The sequence below is a fragment of the Babylonia areolata genome, chromosome 6 (genome assembly GCF_041734735.1).
Source record: "Babylonia areolata isolate BAREFJ2019XMU chromosome 6, ASM4173473v1, whole genome shotgun sequence".
Taxonomy (NCBI): Eukaryota; Metazoa; Mollusca; class Gastropoda; order Neogastropoda; family Buccinidae; genus Babylonia; species Babylonia areolata.
This window is the reverse complement of record NC_134881.1, coordinates 46,799,137-46,820,343: the sequence shown is the minus strand read 5'-3', so window position 1 is coordinate 46,820,343 and position 21,207 is coordinate 46,799,137. Positions and strand designations below refer to the sequence as shown.

Sequence of the window (21,207 nt, the reverse complement as noted above, 5' to 3'; positions counted from 1 at the left end):
GTGGCATCTCAAGACCTTCTACTTCTTCTTCTGCTTCTTCTTCTGCTCCTCCTCCTCCTCTTCCTCTTTCTTCTTCTTAATTTTTTGATAAGCCTTTGAAAAATATATGACAGCAATAAGTGTCCACCTAACGCTTCGAATTAAAAGGCAACAAGAGCGCGTGGATACACAGACACACACACACACACACACACACACACACACACACACACACACACACACACACACACTCTCTCAGATACTCGCCCACACACATACAGACAGGTATGCGCACACACATACACGCACACACACTCGCGCGCACACACATAGAAACACAGACATAGACACATACACACGCGCGTGCACACGCACGCACACACACACACGAGTATGTTACAGACACATGAACCCCCTGTGAACACCGTTCCTTTCAGCAAGTCCTTTCACCCTGACAGCGCCATTTTCCATTCTTACCTGTCCTTCAGGGACAGGGGGACAGGGAGACTGATCTAAAACTAACGACCGTTCATCACCGCTGCATTAATAATGATGATGATGATGGTGATGGTGATAATACAACAGGAAGCTGGAGATGAGTTTGGAAAGTTCTGGTAAAAAGTGTGGAAGGGAGAGGCGGAGAGCACGGGAGATAAACAGTCATGATGCATTGATTACGGATATTGACACCCCTCCGCCCTCCCCCCCCCCCCCCCACCACGCCCCCCCACCCCTCGCCTCTCTTCCCTTTTCCCCTCAAAAACAACAAATCACACACACACACTCTCTCTCTCTCTCACTCACACACACACACACACACACACACACACACACACACACACACACACACACACACACACACACACGAGCATAACTTGTCACCCTAAACAAATTATTGTATTTACACGTGAAATAGTTTTAAAGACTAAAGTTTATGCAGCAAAGCGTTACTTTTGATCACACACTAAAAGCAATGTTGATGAATACCCGTGTAACACCTCCTCCAGGCCCTCCCCCTCGCCCCCCACCCCCCCCAACCCCCCTCCACACAATCTGCAGAGTCGTTCTGTGGCAGTGCCGCAGTCAGCAGTGGTCATGTCAGTGATGTTTAACGCCGTCGGTTCTGTTTCCTTGCTGTGAGAAGCCGCCACAAAAGCCGCCTCACTTAGGTTGTTGCCACTCAAAGACATTGCTGAGTCCCGTTTATGTCATCTCAAGACTCTTTTCTTCTTCTTTGTGGTTTAAACGTGGCTTTATTCTCAAAGGCAAGTCAAGACATTGCAGACACATAGAGCAGCAACGAGCGAAGTTCATGGTGTGCTGTGGAAACAGCATATTATGCACACAATGAACACATAACACAGCGGCAGTATCATAAACAACATCAAATGGAAATCAAACCTCGCTGGTCACCACTTAGTGGCGAAGCCAGTCTGAATAATATGAGCCCCTCCACCCCCCACCCCCTCCTCGGGGTGAAACCTTTCTCACTTTTCATCACAGCCCTCATAAATCTGCCGCAGATGATGACTTTGACGGGGGCACGGATGAGGAGAGGCCATCAACATTGATGTCGTTAAAGCGAGGCATGATGACAGGCCGCCGTAGGTGAGAGAAATTTATTTTCAGCGTCATGGAAGAGGGCTGTGCCGATGCCGCTGTGGGGATCCAATGTGGTGTGAGAGCACGAGGCGGGGGCTGTAGTGTACGTTCTCGTAAACAGTACGGCCCTGCATTAACCACACCACGAGAGATGCTGGTAGTTTGGAGATGTGTGTGTGTGGGGAGTGGGGTGTGTGTGTGTGTGGGGGGGGGGGGGGGGGGGGGGGCGTGGGGGGCACTGTTAGGTCTAGTGGTCAGTCCTATGACCGAGGACACTGTCAGGTCTAGCGGTCAGTCCTATGACCCAGGACACTGTCCGGTCTAGAGGTCCAATCCCAGCACCACCAGCTGGGCTTTAAGGATGAAGATTTCTCCGGTCTTAGAAGTCAACATTCATTCCCAAGCTGAGCACATGCATGCACACGATCAAATGAGCATGTTAAAGGTCTAGTACTCCGTGTCAGCTTTCCGTGAATTATAGAAATATGATCACAGACAGGGTACATCCATCCCCAAAACCAGCGAATGGGAGAGCTGCAGTACATGATCACAGAAGAAGCAGCAGCATATTTGTAATATTGAGAGAAGTCAAGCGAGAGATATGGAGATGCAGAAAGAGAGTTCATAAAGGCGTGCGCACATTTCCTACACACACACACAGAGAGAGAGAGAGAGAGAGGGGGGGGAGGTTGCAACAACCAGAGAAGCATACAGCACAGCCTTGTGACAAGTTCTCAACCCAAAATGGATACACCCATATCAGCATCGTCATTATTCTCATTACTGCCGGAAAAAAACAACAACTCCCAAATTCCGTAGCCCTTGGTCGCGCCTTGCTCTTCCGACATCAGTGCTGATGCCTCCTCCACCTCCGTCCTGTGTGGAAATCGCCACAAAACCTTCGGTGTCGGCAGAATTAACAGGACTCGTTGGAGAGAGAGAGAGAGAGAGAGAGGGGGGGAGAGGGAGGGAGAGACACTTTGACACTTTATTGTCATTACCTGCAAGGGTCTGTTGACAAGGGGGGAGACGGGTTATTTTTGTTTAACACAAGAACAGGAGAACACATTCTGCTCGATCCAGTAGTACCTCTCACATACCCTCTCACATTCTTTTTCGAAGTTCCTCAAATTTAAACAAATGAAATAAACACTTAGAAAATAAGATAAAAAGGAATAATATAACCAAACAAAGCCACCCATTCTGCTGTGTTGTTATGTAATTTATCGGTATTTACTAGAACACACACAAAACTAGATACTACACATGAATATTTTCCTCGTTATTACCGTTATTGTTATCATTAATAAGGTTATGTCTTAATGTGTGTGCTTCTGCAATAAAGTTCGCTATCGACTGTATTATAGCTTCATCATCAGACGATAAAACAGCAACGAGATCATGTCTTTTAGCAATATCTAACTCAAAGAATGCACATTTTTTTTCTCAGTTCATCATATGACTTACACTGAAACAGGAGATGTATTTCATCATCGACTCTGAATGCGCACAAAGGGCATGGCGATTCTGTGGATGTGTCTGCTTGAAACCATCTTTTGTTTGCTTTGAAACCACATGTTCAGTCTGTACCTTTTATTTGTTATAACTGTGAGATACTTTTCCATCTGAAATATGCTTTTAAATGTGAACAACCAACTATATTTGTCATTACTTTCCATATCTGAGTGCCAGTTCTGTTTAAAAGAACAAATTAGCTTGTCTTTAAATTCTGCTATAAATTTCTGTTCATTTCCTACATCCTGACACATCCACACAATTCCAAAACCATGTTCACGTAAAACCTTTTTAACACTAAAAGCCCAGTTTTCTTTATCTAATTCCAATTGTAACAGCATCATATCGTAAGCCTGTCTACATAAACGTGATTGTGGAAGCTTCAGTAATTTAAACCAATATTTAATGCATTTCACAAATGCTTTTATGTACAAAGGGTATCTGCCTGTTTCACCATATAACATTGTGTTGGATTAATGAATCGGTGCATTAAGGAAACGTTTTATTGCATATGTATGCACTTTCTCCATTTGGGAATTTACTTTTAGTCCCCAAACTTCAGCTGCATATGTTAGTATATATGTTCTATCTGTGTGTCAAACATTTTCCAAAAAATACAATCAGTTGAGTTAAGCTTTTTTTTTCTTTTTTTTTTTTTAATGATTTCAAGATTTCGAGAACACCTTTTTTCCCTTTTCTGCATGATTCGTCCCACGCATAGTTCAGGCTTAATTTTGTTGAAAATACCATTCCTAAATACTTGTATGAATTAGTTACTTTAATGTTTACATTTCCATACAACCATTTTCACGCACTGACAAATGTCCACCCATTCTAAATACTATAATGTTAGTTTTATCTAAGTTAACTGTTAAGCCTAAACGATCTGCTTCTTTTAATGCATCTAACTGGTTTTACAAGCCTATAACGGTTCCGGAAAAAAGAATAACATCATCTGCAAACATTAGTAAAAATATCTCAACTGCTCCGGGAATCATCTGAATTCCGTGTCTTCCTTTTCTTGAGAGTTCCATTGCTAGTTCATTGATAAAGAAAGAGAACATTTGTGGGCTTAAAAGACAGCCTTGCTTAACCCCGTTTGGACAATCAAAGTATTCTGAATATGCACCATTCACAGGCACACATGCAAGCACTGATTTATAAACACCCTTGAGAGCCATATACAATTTTCCGTTCACACCACTTTCACGCAAAACATGCCGTAGAATATTACGGTTCACAGAATCAAAAGCCTTCCTGAAGTCCACAAAGGCAACGTAACGTTTTGTATTATTGAGCAAGTATTTTTGTCTAAGGAAATACAATGTAAATATATGATCTATGGTACTATACTTAGCTCTAAACCCTGCTTGTTCTTCAATTATCTTTTCTTCTTTTTCAGACCATTTTGTTAATCTTTTGTTTAGTATGTGTGTATAGACTTTGCTTAAAATGCTAGTGAGTGCTACTCGACGATAATTATCAGGTTTGTTGACATCTCCTTTCTTGTAAATTGGAATAATTATAGATTTTGCCCATTCTAAAGGGAAAGTACCATTTTCAAAAAGTTGATTAAATAATTTAACAAGGAAATCAATAATGGTTGAATTTGCATGTTTTAACATTTCGCCGACAATCTTATCTGGTCCTGCACTTTTTCCTGCTTTCAAATGTTTAATACCTGCAATAACTTCCTCTTTAGATATTGGGTCATTAGATAAAGGTTCAAAATTATCTTCATCCTCAAACTGTATATCATCTCCTTGCTCTATATTATTGACAGATTCGTTGAAAACATTAAAGAAGTGATTGTGCCATTGTTCAGTAGATATTTAATTGAATATAAAAGTCTTTCTGTTTACAGATCTTAATTCTGCCCAAAAGGCCTTGGAGTCATTTACTGAATCTTGGAGCTTTTTTAATCTGTTTAATACAAACTCTCTTTCCTTTATTTTTCTTAATTCGTTCACACTCCTCATCGAACCAGTCATTACTTTTCTTCTTCCCTTTTCCCACTTTTCTTACCATACAAGCAGCCGCACTGTATAAAGCACTAACAAACATGTCTAAACTTTCATTGACATTTACATATAACTCAAAGGCTTTCTGTAAACTCCTGACTCTCTACTTCATTCTTGTACACATTTGCATTCTGATCTGACCAGATAATTTTTCTTCAATCTGTAATATGGTGTTTTTATTCCCTAAATGATCATTATTTTTTTTCACATGTTACCTCAGCTGGTAGATGCCATGAGTCCACCTTTTCCCCAACATGCAAATCAAAGTCCAAGTGCAAATCTTCAGAAACCAAAAAGTAATCAATTACACTGGCACTATTTGGTGATACAAAAGTATAATCACCCTCTTCATCACTTCAAATCAAACATGAAACATAAGTTCAGCAGTGATTTACCAAAATTATTAACAATATTGTCTTTTGAATAACATGAACCACTTTACCCATGTCAGTATACTCCATATTACTCAAATAGTTAGTCATCGCTTCACTTTCCGCTTGCTGGTGTCCTGTTCTGGCATTCAGATCCCCTGTAATCATAATATACACTTCATTTTCAAATTCATGCAGTAAAGCTTCTTCCAAAATTAAAATACCATCTTTGATAAATATCATTGTAAATGGGTCCTCCTTCTGGGACAACATAACAAGCTACTAACACATCTTTATCAAAACCAAACACATTTTTATCTATACTTATTGCTATAGTATTATCACAAGACTTCTTTATTTAATCAAAATTTTTTCAATACTCTTTCTTACTAGCAACGAAACACCTCCTGAATTTCTGCCATGAAATGAAATCTTTTTAGCTGGCGCATGAAATTTTTTATAATCTGTAAAAACTCCATTATAATCGAAGGATGAATCAAGGAACCTTTCTGTTAAACAAACAAAATCAAATTTATTTACATAATTCAAGAAAGAAATGTCATTTAATTTGCTGTACAAATTTTCTACATTATAAGCCAAAATTTTTCCACTGAATTGGATGGCCGGGCCTGTCCTATGGCTTTTTAAAGCCAGGTGCCTGTCGCTGACACTGCCACCCCCTCTCCCTCCGCCACGCACTGGACCAACCGAGGATCTCCGTTGCTGTTGACCAAGGTAGGCGTGCATCCCTGTCTGTCTGCCACGTGCTGCACGTGTGTCCCTGCCAGGTTGACCCGCCGCGTCATGACACGGGGAATCCCCGCTGTCCCTCGCTGACCCGCGTCGTTGTGTCCCTGCACCGTGCCGAGGGAAACCCCCGTCACCACCTGCACTGCTGACCTGACTCTGACACTGGGTACCAGATTTGTCAATGGGTGGGGAGGGGGGAGAAAGATTCCTGTCTGTGTTGTCTGTTTTGCACTGTTCTGTATTGTCTGTCACCGTCAAGTTCTGTCTACTGTCAGGGTGAGGGGACTTTTCCTGTTGAATGACCAAGCCAGACACCCCCTGCTTCATCAACACTGAGGAGTGATCGTGATGTGCTTTGTCGGAACTGGCACCTACACTGTGATCACCCCCTCCCCCTGCAGCCTGTGCGTACGTTCGGGTATCAAGAAGTCTAGGACCAATTACCAACTGTCCTTTTTGGAAAAAAGGCCCTTTTCCCCTCTCTTCTCGCACTGGCAACGATCTGGGCCTGTGCCCTTGTCAAGTCGTTGGCGATCCGCACTCCCCTTCCCTGCAGTCTTTCTTTCATGTCTCTGTTGGTCAGTAATGACATTTTGTCTTTCCATTTGCTGAATTTAACAATCATGGGCTTTGGTTGTCCATGTCGTTCATATCCCGTCCGATGTGCTCTTATAATGTCATCGTCAGTCCATGTTTTGTGTCCGTCAATGTTGTTGAGAGTATCCACGACTGCTTTCGCACATGTGTCAAAAGTTTCTTTGGACTCTAACTGGGGAATTCCAAAAAACCTCAAATTATCCATGCGTGAGAAGTCCTCCAGTCTGTCTGTGTCCGATTTGAGTTGGTCAATCGAGAGAGGGAGAGAGAGAGGGAGAGACTGTTTCCACTCTTGGGTGGCAGGGAGGGGCAGAGGAGTTGGCAAATCAGTCTGGGTTTCACGGCTCAGCGGTCACTGTGGTCACTGAGGCGGCTTTATTGGTGGTATCTGGGAAACGTTGGCCCACAACAGGCGTCAGTAAACACCGCCACAATGACGATTCCCTGATTCTGGGCGCTGACAAGAGAACAAGCTTAAGAGTGTGTGTGTGGGGGGGTGGGGTGGGGGGAACGGAGGGATGGGATAGGGGTTGGGTGGTGAGAGAGGGAGGAGTGGAAAGGGGGTGGGTATGAGCAAGGTGTGACAACACCACAGAGATGACACAGCAGTGTAAAAACAATGTGGACGATAACAACCACTGACGGTACTGTCCGGCTCTGAAGCTGCGCAGGAATGACCGCCAGCTTGACGCTGACGAAATCAGTGACTACATCAGCCACACTTTGGTTTAAACGACACCCTTCTGGGTACTGAGGATGACACCTTTCTGGGTACTGAGGATGACACCTTTCTGGGTACTGAGGATGAGGAAAGAAGCTGTGTTATTATTGTTGCAGTTGTCACTGTTGTTGATGCTGTTAATGATTTCATTCGTACAACAGCAACGAATTTGGTGAGATTGTGTGTGCTGTACAAACTGAAGTTGAATCTAAACGAGACCAACAATATCAATTATTTAAACAATAAACTACACTTCGCTTCTACAAAGGCACACAAATTCCAGCTTCTGTGTTTTCCTGTCATCTGGCACTGTATCGAAGAACAGAGCCAGAAACGTCCTTAAAAAAAAGAAGCCCCAAGTTTGATCTGCTGTGATGAAAGTCTTTGAGAGTGGTACTCGCCCACTTGCAGAGTCTGTCAAACCATTTCTGAATCCCTTGCGATTTGCGTACAGAAGGAACAGATGTACGGATGATGCGATACTGTTTGTGTTAAACAATGTCAATGAACACCTAGACAAATACCTGTGTCCACCTAATGTTCTGACTTTTATAGTGCTTTTCACACAGTCAGTTTCACCTCTTAGCAAAGAAGCTTATGCACATGGGACTCGCCTTTCCCTCTAGTTTATGGGTTTCAGACCAGAAAGTGGGGACTATCGAGCGAGGCACTGAAAGACAAACAGGAGAACTTGCTTATTTCCGAGAAAGATACAGATAAAAGCAGACAGACTGACAAAGAAAGAGAGACAGAGACAAAGAGAGACTGGGAGAGAATATGAATATGAATACGAACGTTATTCAGATTAAGGCATCGGCCTCACACTGAAGGGATTTATACATACGTGACACAGAAAAGACACAGAGAGTCACACACACACACAGACAATTATGCAGGACAATATTGACGCAGGAACAAAGTTTGCAGATGTCATGTTTCGTGTGCATGGTTCTGAATCTCCCTGCCTTCAGCGATCGCTTTATCTCGTCGGTATCATGATACCGTTTCTATGGAAACATGTGGAGGCAGACAGACACACACACACACACACATGGAACGACATAAAAAGGAAATGTCCAAGATTGTCTGGCTCTTCTATACGGCCATAGAAGATAAGACAACCACCTGCCTCCCCCAACGGAAGCAAAACCCAAACAAACAAACAAAAAAAAAAAAATCGTTAATATTTTAAGAAGAAAAACCAAACGTCTTTTTCAGTCTAGTTGCACTCTGCTGATCAGTGTCGTGCATGCAGACACTCGATTCTTCCACGTGATACCAGTTCTCGTGAACTGTGGCCTGGTTTGGCAATCTGACTGTGAAGTGAAAGACAAAATTAGGACGAGTTGTAAACCTGGCCAGCAGAATCATCACCAAGCCCCAGCAACAACTGAACACCCTATACCAGTCCACACTTAGCAGAAAAGCACTCCAAATTTTTAATGATTCCACTCATCCACTTAACTCTTTCAGAAACTCCCTTCCGGTAAACGATATAAAATCCCTCTTGCAAAGAAGAATGTGTACAAAAAATCATTTGCCCCCTCTGCTGTTGCTGTGATAAATGATTCGCTCAAATAATGTTTTTATTCCATTGCCTGTGATTTGTTTATTGTTATGATGACAGTTGTCTTTCTTCCCTCTATGTATGCATGCATGCGTGTAAAGAAAGAAGTGAGGGGAGGGGGGGGTGAGGGGAGAAGTGTGTGTGCGTGTGTGTGCGTGTGTGTGCGCGCGTGCTCAGTGTTTTATTTTGCCGCAGAGGGGCGTGAAAGGAGTCTTTCATACTTTTAGTCTTGGTGGCGGTGTTGACCCTTCAACTGTGATTTCATGTTCTCAGATGTTATAATTATCTTACTGAATATTTTCCTTTTATATCATTGAAATGTTTCACTTTATCTCAAAATGTAATTTTTGTTTTCTTACCTAAATGTTTTCTTTTAACATGATAGTTAATATGTATGCTGTGATCAAGGAAGGGTGTGCCATTTGCTCATTCGTTTTTTCGGTTTTATCTGTTGACGAGCATTTGTCTTTTTAAATGTTATTATTATCTTACTGAATATTCTCCTTTTTATAATGATTGAAACGTACACATACCCGCGCGCGCGTGCGCGCGCACACATGCTCAACACGCAGGCACACACGCGCGCGCAAAACGATGCATGCACACGCACGGACACACGCGCAACACACACACAGTTGTTACACTCTGAATCATAATGTAATAGTATCTTACCCACATGTTTTTCTTTTTACATAATAATTGATGTGTGCATGGTGATAAGTGAAGGGTGTGTCATTTGCTGACGGGCATTTTTATTTTTATTTTAAGTGAGCCTAAAGAAAATTTTCTGTTTTTGGTTGAAGCAGATAATAAAGTATTTTGAATTGAACTGAATTGAATTGAACTCGGCCTGGACATCTTCGCGCAACGTGTGACAACTGCCATCGCCTGTCCTCCTTCACTCGATCCTATCATTCCTTCAACATCGCTCAGTGCCTCGCCCGATGGTCTCCCCACTTCTCCAGTCGATAAACTGCACAGCAAGCGCTGGCCGCGGTGATACGACTGCCGATTGCCGCAGATGGAAGGAAAGAACAAGAGGACTCGCTTGAGTGCCTTCAAGAGTGTGACACTGGCTTGCGGCTCTGGTGCGATGTCGGAACTGTTGTTTGACGTACTCCATTCAAGTTCACTGAACAGTCAGACATAGCTTTTAACAAACTCGACTTCAGCGAAGGAGACACTGTATTATTTGGCACTCTGAATCAAGTACAGCACAAGTCGTATGTGGGCTCATTTCAAGAGAAGATTGTCACTTGCGGTCCATATTTAATTGTGTCGCACTATTGGCTTTATAGTCAACTAAAAAGAATGTGGCACTCGATGTCCAACTGTCAGACGAAGGCTCTGGGCTCGATGGAAGCGAAGAAAAACTCGTCACGTGACATCTGACAAAAGCCATGACCAGGTGAGTGGAACAGTCAGCTTCAGCCTCGACCAACCCGGTAGCAGTGGTATTGAGCACACCACATACAAAACCTCATCGGGCACACCATCATCAAGTGGATCGAACCGTCTGACACAAGCCTCACATTCAACTCGGGTGAAGAAGGCAGGGTACCTCATAAACAAGTGAACAGTTGGACATAGGTTTCAGCTTTGACTCAAACGAAGAGTAACTGATGGAATGACATAGGTTTCAGTCTCGACCTAACAAAGAAGAAGAGATGGAACTGGCAAGAGTTTTAGCCTTTACCAAACTGAAGAGTAACTGATGGAACTGACATTATGTTTCTTGCCTGAAGGAAGAGTTAACAAGAAGAACTGGACACCCCCAGTCAGCCTGCTTCAGGGTGAGTGACGTCACTCCACACGGTCACGTGCTTGCCTGTCTCCCGAGAGGTCCTCAGTCGATACCTGTGTTCCCAGTTTCCTTTCCCCAGCGGTGTCCTGGTTTGACCACAACACCCATCAGTCCCTGTTCTGTCAGCCTGGACACGTTGCTCCAGTCCTTCACAGCTGTTTATATCACGTAGTATTCCAACATTTCCTGGCAACTGAGCTGTCTGTCAGCTTTTTCTTTTGTCAGCCCCTTCCAGTTCCGATTGCATGATCACCTGGTTATTGTTCACATTCAAGTCGACAGCCACCTCAAGTGATACGTGGATAACCAGGAGAGTGGAGCAGGGAGCGACGGGAGAGGTGAGGGTAAGGGAGCGTGTGTGTGTGTGTGTGTGTGTGTGTGTGTGTGTGTGTGTGGGAGTGTGTGTGTGGGAGTGTGGGAAAGGGGCGGGGGTCGATCTAACACCATGTTGACACTACCAGAACGTCTACAATGACGGGCAGCGGGGATGTCAATCGTCGTGGTGGCGTCATCTGAATGCCAGCACAGCACCCAACCAACACACCCACTTGCGCCGAACTGCACGCTTCCCTTTGGCAACCTGGCCTTGCTCCAGTGCTTGCCTATCGATACACTAGCACACTGAAGGACAGGCTTGCCAAGTGTTGCCCTCTGTCCCGTGCTTTGTCAGACCTGTGGTCTGAATCCTGGCATCACCTGGGGGGTTCATGTAGGAGGTGTTCCCCAGACTCACAGACCAACATGTGTGTGTCAACCTGCTCCTGCCTCAACTCCACTCGTGTATTCACCCATGCAGATGACCCAGAAGGTATGCTAGGCAAATATTCAACAAGCCAGGTCAGCGTTGGCGAGTTTTGGAAGCAGGAAAACATCCAGAGTGGATCCATTCCCGAAAACAGAGAAAAACTGCCCAGGTAGCGGGATAACTGCACTTCTTGTTCACCGGTAGACACAGGTTGATGTGGGAGTTCAAAAAGCAGAAAGGGTAATAGCGAGCGGGTTGAACAATATCTTGGAGACGAGGAAAGACAGTCCGTAAAGAATTGCGCGCGAATTTCACACACACACGCGCGCGCTCTCTCTCTCTCGCACACGCACACGCGCGCACGCACATACTCGGGTCATAGGACTGACCGCTAGACCTGACAGTGTCCTGGGTCATAGGACTGACCGCTAGACCTGACAGTGTTCTGGGTCATAGGACTGACCGCTAGACCTGACAGTGTTCTGGGTCATAGGACTGACCGCTAGACCTGACAGTGTCCTGGGTCATAGGACAGACCGCTAGACCTGACAGTGTCCTGGGTCATAGGACTGACCGCTAGACCTGACAGTGGCCTGGGTCATAGGACTGACCGCTAGACCTGACAGTGCCCTGGGTCATAGTCCAGTGGTCTGACTGCTCATCATGCACGTCCAGCAGTGTACATGAACATGAACATCGGCACTGGAACAAATTCAGGACGCTAAGAAGTTTGCGTACTTCAGTGGACTGGACGCTGAGCTCGCATTTAGGAGACGCTGAAACAAAGATGATGATGTTGTTGTTGTTCTGCACTTCTTCCTCCTCCTCCATCCCTCTCCTTCTCTCTCTCACACACACACATACACACGCGCGCGCGCGCACAAGAACAACAACAAATCAACACAGACAAAAAAGTCAGACAAGGATGGGAGGAGATGGAAACAATGAATGACGTCTCATCATGTGATTATTCCATTTCATTTTTTTTTTTTTTAATGACCGAGGCCGCTGAAACATCGTTGTCTTGGAACATTCCTACCCCCTCCCTCCCCCTATAACGACAGGCCACGTCATTGTCTTCAGTCAGTCCACGTTGGCTGAGGGTTGTTTGGGGGAGACTGGGTACTGTAATCCCAGGATTGCAGTAATAAGACGCAGGGGGTGGCGCATATGGCTGTGCGGGTGGCTGCCGTGATGGGAACGCTGACTGAACCGATGGGCTGTTTTGATTTGGTTTCGGGGTGTCGGTGGTTACGGGGTGTCAGTGGGAAATCGTGCAGAAGGGACGTTTCTCGGATTTACTTTTTTTTCCTCTCGCCGCTCTTTTATCACTTTGCGATTCATTGCCCTTGTCTCTGTCTTGACTTTGTCTGTGTGTCTGTGTGTCTGTTGTGTGGTTTTGTTCTTGACCTCAAACAAAAGTGGCTGCAGCATCCGTCGGGACAACTTCATTGTGATGAGAAAAGAACTGTGCGGGACATTGAATACACTGACACTTGGATGTGGGCCCATCAGCTGGCCAGCTGTGAAAACCGCACGACACACACTGTGACACTGCCATCATCAACATTATCATGAATGTGATACGCAAGGTTACAAAGAATATTATCATTGTGTGTGTGTACAGAAGCAAATTTAAACACGAAATCTACAAGGACCATTGTGAGATTTGAGTTCATTTAGCTGTTGTTCTCTTGCCGAATGTCAGAAATGACGCCTCTGCTCCTTGTCATCTCTGTGTTCATGAAGAGGTGACGAAGAAGTATCAAAGATTTTAAGTTTGCTTTTCCTTAACGATCTTTTAATATAACGATTCGTTTTCGTGACTCTGTATACGTTTTCCACACGTGTTTGTTTTAAACAAATTATACTATAGGTGACTAAAAAATCACCATTGGAAGGATGAGTGTGTCAAGAAAGGAGTTATATATATATATATACATGCGTGTGTGGGGAGGGGGGGAGAGAGAGTAGAAGACTGAGAGAGAGAGGTTCAAAGTGTTTCGGCCAGAGGCGTACATTCATACACGTGGGGGAGTGGGGAAGGGGGTTGAGGAAGTAAATTTCCAACATTGTATATATGAAAACTCTGTGTGTGTGTGTGTGTGTGTGTGTGTGTGTGTGTGTGTGTGTGTGTGACAGACAGACAGACAGACAGACAGACAGAGAAAGGCAAGTCAGAGCCAGAGGGTGGGAGATGGAGGAATGATGATGAAGGGCGGGGCGGCAGTCATCGGGCCCAGACTCCCTGATCTGGCGGCGTGTTGAGAGTTCCCGGTCTGGCTCTGGCTCCGGTCTTTTCTCTCCGCGGGCAATAATCCCGTTAGTCTCCCTTCATATCCAGCCCGCATCAAAAGAGGGCTTGGCCTGTCACAGAAACAGAAGAAAGTCAAACGGGGGTGGCCACACAAATAACGAGAATGCCAATGAGAAGGGATTCGATCAGTGGGGAGGGGAGGTGGGGGCCTGTGGGAGGGGGGGGCGGGGGGGGGGGGGTGACAGAGAGAGTAAGAGGGAGAGGGAGAGACAGAGATGGTGAGAGGGGGAGAGAGACGCTTTCGACGCTTTGACATTTTATTGACATTAACTGCAAAGTTCTCATGTCAAGGGGTGCACGATTTTCAGACAAAGGTATCAAATTGAAAATATAACAACACAAAATAAACTAAATGCGTGAAAGGACAGAGGGGGAGTGGGGGTGGGGAGAGAGAGAGGCGGGGGTGGGGGTGGGGGGTGGGTGGGTAGTAGGGGTTGGGGGAATAGAAAGTGAGTGAGTCAGTGAGAGATAGATTCACAAATTTTAATGTTTGGACTTCCAGCATGTAAACTTGGATGCACCTTAACAAGTGGCCTGTAAAAGCATAAGAAATAATAAAAAACAAAAACAAAAATCCATCAACAGGCGGTGGTATGTTCTTTGCGTTTCAGCGTATAAAAGATACACGTTGCTGCGTCTCTTGTTACACTTACGGCTTCGTTCTGAATCATCCGTTTGAACAAAAGTTGTGAAATTTTTATCATGGAGTGATCACAGTGCAGTAGAAAGCTGAAAACATCGTCTGGACAGAGAGAGAGAGAGACAGAGATACAGACAGACAGACAGACAGACAGACAGAAGGAGAAGAAGAAACAAAGACACAGAAACAGAACCAAAAGTTGGCTCTCTGTTGATTAAAAACTCCGGATTTGTGTAGTGTTGATAAGTCTTCTATTAATTAAACAGTTGAAGTGTAGCCAATAAAATGAAATGTGTGGGGTGGGCGGAGATAGAGGTGGGATGGGGCTGTGTGTCTTTAAAGTCTACTCATTTGTGTTAGAATGGTTTGTGTGTGTGTGTGTGTGTGTGTGTGTGTGTGTGTGTGTGTGTGTGTGTGAGAGAGAGAGAGAGAGAGAGATTGATTGATTGTACATTAACGTTACCAGCGGCTTTCAGTCTGGACCGGAGATCTACCCCCAGTACATTGCTGTGTCCTCCTCTTTCTGTTGGTTATACAGGAGACGTGCCAGTGGCGGGCGGGCAGACTGACTGATTACAGACTGTCTCCAGCCCCCCTCACCACGACAACGGGACTGGAAGGAACCGTCAGGTGTGTACCACAGGGGAGGGCGGGGGGGTGCCGTGCTGTGTGGGTGTGAGGGGTGTGCGGGGTGTGCCGTGCTGTCTGGGTGTGAGGGGTGTGCCGTGCTGTCTGGGTGTGAGGGGTGTGCCGTGCTGTCTGGGTGTGAGGGGTGTGCCGTGCTGTCTGGGTGTGAGGGGTGTGCCGTGCTGTCTGGGTGTGGGGGGTGTGCCGTGCTGTCTGGGTGTGGGGGGTGTGCCGTGCTGTCTGGGTGTGGAGGGGGGGTGCCGTGCTGTCTGGGTGTGGGGGGTGTGCCGTGCTGTCTGGGTGTGAGGAGTGTGCCGTGCTGTCTGGGTGTGAGGGGTGTGCCGTGCTGTCTGGGTGTGAGGGGTGTGCCGTGCTGTCTGGGTGTGGGGGGTGTGCCGTGCTGTCTGGGTGTGGAGGGGGGGTGCCGTGCTGTCTGGGTGTGGGGGGTGTGCCGTGCTGTCTGGGTGTGAGGGGTGTGCCGTGCTGTGCCGTGCTGTCTGGGTGTGAGGAGTGTGCCGTGCTGTCTGGGTGTGAGGGGTGTGCCGTGCTGTCTGGGTGTGAGGGGTGTGCCGTCCTGTCTGGGTGTGAGGGGTGTGCCGTGCTGTCTGGGTGTGAGGGGTGTGCCGTGCTGTCTGGGTGTGAGGGGGGTGCCGTGCTGTCTGGGTGTGGGGGGTGTGCCGTGCTGTCTGGGTGTGGGGGGTGTGCCGTGCTGTCTGGGTGTGAGGGGTGTGTGCCGTGCTGTCTGGGTGTGAGGGGTGTGTGCCGTGCTGTCTGGGTGTGGGGGGTGTGCCGTGCTGTCTGGGTGTGGGGGGTGTGCCGTGCTGTCTGGGTGTGAGGGGTGTGCCGTGCTGTCTGGGTGTGAGGGGTGTGCCGTGCTGTCTGGATGTGCCGTGCTGTCTGGGTGTGAGGGGTGTGCCGTGCTGTCTGGATGTGCCGTGCTGTCTGGGTGTGAGGGGTGTGCCGTGCTGTCTGGATGTGCCGTGCTGTCTGAGTGTGAGGGGGGTGCCGTGCTGTCTGGGTGTGAGGGGGGTGCCGTGCTGTCTGGGTGTGAGGGGTGTGCGGGGTGTGCCGTGCTGTCTGGGTGTGCGGGGTGTGCCGTGCTGTCTGGGTGTGGGGGGTGTGCCGTGCTGTCTGGGTGTGGGGGGTGTGCCGTGCTGTCTGGGTGTGAGGGGTGTGGGGGGTGTGCCGTGCTGTCTGGGTGTGAGGGGTGTGCCGTGCTGTCTGGGTGTGAGGGGTGTGCCGTGCTGTCTGGGTGTGCCGTGCTGTCTGGGTGTGGGGGTGTGTGCCGTGCTGTCTGGGTGTGTGGGGTGTGCCGTGCTGTCTGGGTGTGGGGGGTGTGCCGTGCTGTCTGGGTGTGGGGGGTGTGCCGTGCTGTCTGGGTGTGAGGGGTGTGCCGTGCTGTCTGGGTGTGAGGGGGGTGCCGTGCTGTCTGGGTGTGTGGGGGGTGCCGTGCTGTCTGGGTGTGTGGGGGGTGCCGTGCTGTCTGGGTGTGTGGGGGGTGCCGTGCTGTCTGGGTGTGCCGTGCTGTCTGGGTGTGGGGGGTGTGCCGTGCTGTCTGGGTGTGGGGGGTGTGCCGTGCTGTCTGGGTGTGAGGGGTGTGCCGTGCTGTCTGGGTGTGAGGGGTGTGCCATGCTGTCTGGGTGTGCCGTGCTGTCTGGGTGTGAGGGGTGTGCCGTGCTGTCTGGGTGTGAGGGGTGTGCCGTGCTGTTTGGGTGTGCCGTGCTGTCTGGGTGTGGGGGGTGTGCCGTGCTGTCTGGGTGTGAGGGGTGTGCCGTGCTGTCTGGGTGTGAGGGGTGTGCCGTGCTGTCTGGGTGTGGGCGGTGAAAAGCGGGAACCGAGGACCGTTAATTAATAATCAGCGCCACGTTACATCACACATAGCACGTTGAGAAAAGCGGAGGTGATGCATTTCGTCACAATACCATTCGGCTCACAAGACAGCATGTATCGTCCGTGCAGATGATGAATTTAGAGTGCTTCCCTTGGTCCGAGCGATCGTCATGCGACGTATCATCTTAGATTTGACACTGATGGTGGTACCCAAGGAACCTAGCAATCTATAATTCCTCCATCAGACAGCTCAGTGCGCGTGCGTTGGTGAAAGTAAGCCTAGAACGAAAAAACATGGTGTGTATAATCATGCTCAAGTCCACATCGTGGCTGTAGTCTATTTCCGCTTTTTTTTTTTTTTTTTTTTTTTTTTTTTACACGACGTAAGGAACAGTTCTTCAGAGTGATTTCTTTCCTCTAAACTTGGACAGTGAGTTTCAATGTAGTGTTCACGTTGTTACGATTACTTAACTTTGTCATCTTTTACAAATTCCAGACTGACTGACACGGGTCAGAAAAAAAAATAGTGGAATGGTTTTGGTTTCAGGGACGAAAAACAATATGCTTTAAATATTAATCAAATCAGATCTGCACATGGATTAATTCCTTGGATATTCGCAAAACTTGTGACGATGACGACGAAACTAAAACCATTTGAATAGCAGTTCAGTAGGAACTCATATACTCCAGTTGAAAACAGATGTGAGTCTATGTTTTAACCTGGAGTTCGGTTGTGTGTGTGTGTGTGGTAAACTTTAACATTGCCATTTCCTCTGGAAATACTTTGTCTGCCAATACCAACATTGGCTTAAACATAGTATGAAAAAAAATCTTCAGAGTCATAACAATAACAGGTTGTAAGACTCCCGAATTAAGCCGTATTTCCGAATCATTAACGGTTTATTTCGTTGAGATGTGTTCCGAAATCCGAAAATTGTAAAAAAATAAAAAAACAAAAAACCAACAACAAAAAACCACTTTCCACTGAGTTTGGCCGACGAGTAGGTAGGCTGTGTTCGAAGGTGACATGACCTCGTGTTTCTTGTTCACAATTAAAAGGAAAGAAACACAAATTCTGGAAAGAACACTTACTGTGATACTAACTACACCATCGACGTGTTTACTGCATATAAATATTCTAAAGTGGACATTGAATTAACTGGAATGAACATAAAAGAAAAAATTAATCATTTTTTTCTTTCAGCCCCTTGTAGACTGGTTCGTGCAGATCTAGAGATCTACCATGTGTTGCGATGTGCTTGAAAGAGATGGCAACGTCTCCTTTGCCGTCGAAAAAAAAATAAAAAAATCGATATATCATAAAACGTGATTTAAACGGCGTTATTACGTCCACGACAATCACATCTATTTATCGCACGAAGAAGAAAACCTGCACATTGATTTAAGTTTTAAATTTAGTCATTTGACGTCAGATGTGCCGCAGCCTTGGGGATTCGTCTGCTAGCATCTGAGCATGCATGGTTCGATCCCGCTTGCATGCCCCTTTTTTATTTTTTTTTTTTCTCCCAAGCTTATCTTGTATATCATATTTAATACAGAGCACTTTTCAATGATTTTTTAAATCTCATTTTTATCTCCTCGTGATTCCTTTACTGGATAAAGCGCGAAGCACAAGTGAGTCTTGAAGGCTTTGCCTCTTGTTTTTTCATATTATGTCCAACTGATGAGATAATTTCGGGTTAATTTGATTTAATGTCTTTCACATTTAGCGATATTAGACCTGAAAACTTGTGTGTGTGTGTGTGTGTGTGTGTGTGTGTGTGTGTGTGTGTGTGTTGTGTGGTGTGTGTGTGTGTGTGTGTGTGTGTGTGTGTGTGTGTGTTGTGTGGTGTGTGTGTGTGTGTGTGTGTGTGTGTGTGTAAAACAGTGTTCTGATGGCCCTCAGACAGGATGGTAGGCCTTCCCCGCTTTGTCGGTCAGGTCGGTGGGACTGTCTTCCTGTTGTGCTCTGGCCTTGTTTCTCCTTCCCCTTCCCTTGTTTCTCCTTCCGTCCCTCCCCTTGTTTCTCCTTCCCCTTCCCTTGTTTCTCCTTCCCCTTCCCTTGTTTCTCCTTCCCCTTCCCTTGTTTCTCCTTCCCTTCCCTTGTTTCTCCTTCCCCTTCTTGTTTCTCTCCTTCCCTTCCCTTGTTTCTCCTTTCCCTTGTTTGTCCTTCCCCTTGTTTCTCCTTCCCCTTCCCTTGTTTCTCCTTCCCCTTCCCTTGTTTCTCCTTCCCTTGTTTCTCCTTCCCCTTGTTTCTCCTTCCCCTTCCCTTGTTTCTCCTTCCCCTTCCCTTGTTTCTCCTTCCCCTTCCCTTGTTTCTCCTTCCCCTTCCCTTGTTTCTCCTTCCCCTTCCTTGTTTCTCTTCCCCTTCCCTTGTTCCTCCTTCCCCTTGTTTCTCCTTCCCTTGTTTCTCCTTCCCCTTCCCTTGTTTCTCCTTCCCCTTCCCTTGTTTCTCCTTCCCCTTCCCTTGTTCCTCCTTCCCCTTGTTTCTCCTTCCCCTTGTTTCTCCTTCCCCTTCCCTTGTTTCTCCTTCCCCTTGTTCTCCTTCCCCTTGTTCCTCCTTCCCCTTCCCTTGTTTCTCCTTCCCCTTCCCTTGTTTCTCCTTCCCCTTGTTTCTCCTTCCCCTTCCCTTGTTTCTCCTTCCGTCCCTCCCCTTGTTTCTCCTTCCCCTTCCCTCCTAATCCTCCTCCTTCTCTGCTAGGTTTTCTCTCCACCACAGGTTCATTTAAAAACTTTTTTCACCCTTTCATTTTTTTATTTATTTATTTATTTTTTTACTTCAGTTTGGTTGAAATTCGCGTCTGTCAGTTACAGAGCTCTATGTGTGATGATATCCGTCATGTATTTAGTGTGTACATGCACCAGGACAGGACTTTGCGTCAGATTTCCTTATTGTCCTGTTCATCTAGAACTGTGTCGTACCGTGACATGTTCCAAGTGAGATACCGTTTAAACCATCATTTGGGGTCGAAAAGACACCACGATAGTGACTGTGATGGTGATAAAAATCACAATGACAACACCACCACCATCACTAGCGCCACCACCACCACCATCACAACTACCGCCAGCAGCGGTAATTATGGTTTGAATGAAATATCGACATGTGATATGCAGAAGCAAAGTGTGTCACCCCAAATGAGCAACACAGCAAAGAATGCAGCAAAATCCGACAACAAAAAAATGACATAATTGAAAGATCCAAATTGAATGGGCTGGGACATCGATCCCTCTGATCGCCTGAAGCCTGAAATGGCAGTTGTGTGGCGAACATCTAGAGGAAGTGTCTGGGTTTGTTCCAATGTACCTTTTATTTACCTGTGTGCTAACTGATCGGTAGCGTAAGCAGCACTGACCCGAAGTTGTGTGCATTGTGAATGGAGAGAGTTACCACTTTTTACTATTTGTGTGCGAACAGACGATTCCTCGCTGTCTTTCAAACGGGGTCAGCTCTATGTTCCCTCAGCTCTATGTTCCCTCGGCTCTATGTTCCCTCAAGTCAAGTAACATGTCATGTCATGTCATGTCAAAGTGACCAGTGGTAAGCAAGACTTGCGTGACATTGTAGTTATGTCTCACTGCGTGTAATTGGATTCCGCATACTCCTCTATTTGTCTTTTTTTCCTGCCTGTATTTCTGTATGTATGTCTGTCCATCCGTTTGCTTCTCTCTCTCTCTCTCTCTCTCTCTCTCTCTCTCTCTCTCTCTCACACGTCATTTTCATTATAAATTCACGCTTGACCACTGATCAGTTTAACCATTGCTTGACCACTGGTCACTCCTACCATTGCTTGACCAATGATCATTCTGACCATTGCTTGAACACTCACACTGACCATTGCTTGACCACTGGTCACTCTGACCATTAGTTGACCTCTGGTCATCATGTAACTTGAATTGAGGGAACATAGAGCTGAGGGAACATAGAGCGGTTTGTTAGGAGAATTAGCTCTATGTTCCCTCAGCTCTATGTTCCCTCAAGTCAAGAGATATTTACGTCATGTAATATGGCATGGCATATGTCATGGCACATGGCATGATATGACATGGCATTATGACATGACATGACATAGCATGTAACTTGACTTGAGGGAACATAGAGTTGAGGGAACATAGAGCTG

At 46.3% G+C, this 21,207-nt stretch overlaps 1 long non-coding RNA gene across 1 annotated transcript in view; it reads left to right on the top strand.

Annotated features, from left to right (window-relative positions):
* Window positions 1-21,207, top strand: part of LOC143283424 (uncharacterized) — a 111,941-nt gene that overhangs the window by 19,669 nt on the left and 71,065 nt on the right. The window contains exon 2 of the long non-coding RNA XR_013055402.1: window positions 15,168-15,259. This is a non-coding gene — a long non-coding RNA (uncharacterized LOC143283424). The remainder of the gene's footprint in view (window positions 1-15,167; window positions 15,260-21,207) is intronic.